Consider the following 2,013-nt stretch of genomic DNA (forward strand, 5'->3'; position numbering starts at 1 on the left):
TTGTATTTCATGAATGTATTTAAGATTGCAACCTCTTAGCAGATAAATGATCAGTAAAATATGTGAGACCTCTTATTATAAGGTCTACAGTAAATTCAGAAAAAAGTGACTAGATAATATCAGCAAGAGACAACTTATCTCCATTTCAGTGATCCTAAATCTGTTCTTAATCCTGAAGTAAATAGCATGGGTTTACTTACAGTTATAATGGTCCTTTGTGATTTGGAAATTAAGATGCGATGCTCATAGGACAAGACCTAATAACTTGTATGCTAACTTTGCTGGAAGGAGAATAGGAATAACGTGGGGAAGTGGTCTGAGTCCAGAAGTCCAATGGGAAGACAATAGCCTCTTCTCTTAAGTGGATTGTTTTATGGTGGTACAGTGGCAGAGACAACATTGGCTTACCACTGTGCTTCACAATGTATGGTCTCTTGTATAGATATTAATGTTGTTGAAAAAAGAATTTTCAGGCTGTCATGTAGCTCAGTGGCAAAGTGATTGTCTAGGAAGCACAATGTCCTGGGTTCAATTCCAACTACCAAAAAGAACAGACCAAAAAAAGAATCTTCTGTTGGCAGTGGTAGTTCACACCTGTGGTTCCACCTACTTAGGAGGCTGAGATCTGATGATCAAGGTTTGAGTCATGAGGTTATTATCTCCAATCAACCAGCAAAAAGCTAATAGTAGGGGTGTGGATCGAGTGGTAGAATGTAAAACTTGACAAAAAAAAAAAAGCCAAGCAGGAATGAGAGGACCTGAGTTCAAGCCTCAGTTTCAACACAATTAAAAAAAAAAATCTTCAGAATCCGGGCACTGGTGGCACACAACTGTAATACTAGCTACTCAGGAGGCTGACATCTGAGGATCGAGATTTGAAGTAGGCTGGTCATAAAAGTCCCTGTGAGATTCTTATCTCCAATTAGACCCTAAAAACTGGAAGTGGAGTTGTGGCTCAAGTGGTAGAACACTAACATTGAGCACAAAGAGGCCCAGGGACAGTGCTCAGGCTCTATAATCAAGCCCCAAAACAGAAACAAAAACAAATCTTCAGAAAATTTAAGATGACTCTGTCTCTATTAAGCCTGACTGAAAAGTATGTGATTGATGATGAATGACACTAATTACATTTAATTATAATACTTCTGATGAGGATTTATTCTGTGATGGCACTGTGCTGATCACTGTATATAAATTATTTAATTCCAACATAAAAGTAGCCCTTGGAGGTAGGGACTGTAATGTCTCCTTTTTACAGATGAGAAAACAAGGCCCAGAAATATGTGTCCAAAATCACAGAATGTGCTCACTTCGGCAGCACATATACTAAAATTGGAACGATACAGAGAAGATTAGCATGGCCCCTGTGCAAAATCACAGAGTTAATGGGTGGCAGGATCAGGGCTTAAATCTTGATCTGGGTACAAAGTACATTTTCTCCTTAAGTTGTGGTAAAAATATTTATTATTTTTCACAATGTGAAAATGTGTAAGTCAGTGACATTTAGCAATCCACAATTTTGTGTTACTATTGCATGATTTCTAGAGTATTTTTGTTTCCTCTAAAGAAGACCTATTAAGGAGTAATTCTCCAACATTATATTGCCTCTAACTCCTGGTAGTACTAATCTACTCTGTCCCTACAGATTTGACTATTCTATAGATATTTTATATCAGTGGAATCATACAATAAATGGCCTTTTATCTCTGCCTTCTTTTAGTTAGTACAGTGTTTGCAAAGTTAGCTTATATCAGTGCATGCATCAAAACCTTTTGTCCAACCAGGAGGCAGTGGCTCACTCCTGTAATCTTACTCAGAAGGCTGAGATCTGAAGAACACAGTTCAAAGCCAGCTGGGGCAGGAAAGTCTATGAGATTCTTATCTCCAATTAACCACCAGAAACCATGAGTGCCAGTATGGCTCATTCTGGTAGAGCACTAATCTTGAGGGTAAAAAGCTCATGGCAGCACTCAGGTCCTGCATTCAAGCCCTGCAACAACAAAAAGCAAGCAA

The 2,013-nt window shown here is 38.5% G+C and overlaps 1 non-coding gene across 1 annotated transcript; it reads left to right on the forward strand.

The window, feature by feature from the left end:
• The first annotated feature begins 1,302 nt into the window (after positions 1-1,302).
• LOC138815776 (U6 spliceosomal RNA) lies at positions 1,303-1,409 on the forward strand. The gene has a single exon (XR_011368465.1). It is a non-coding gene; the product is annotated as a U6 spliceosomal RNA (small nuclear RNA).
• The last annotated feature ends 604 nt before the right edge of the window (positions 1,410-2,013 follow it).

The sequence above is a fragment of the Dipodomys merriami genome, unplaced genomic scaffold (genome assembly GCF_024711535.1).
Source record: "Dipodomys merriami isolate MVZ:Mamm:240054 unplaced genomic scaffold, mDipMer1.0.p SCAF_669, whole genome shotgun sequence".
Lineage (NCBI taxonomy): Eukaryota > Metazoa > Chordata > Mammalia > Rodentia > Heteromyidae > Dipodomys > Dipodomys merriami.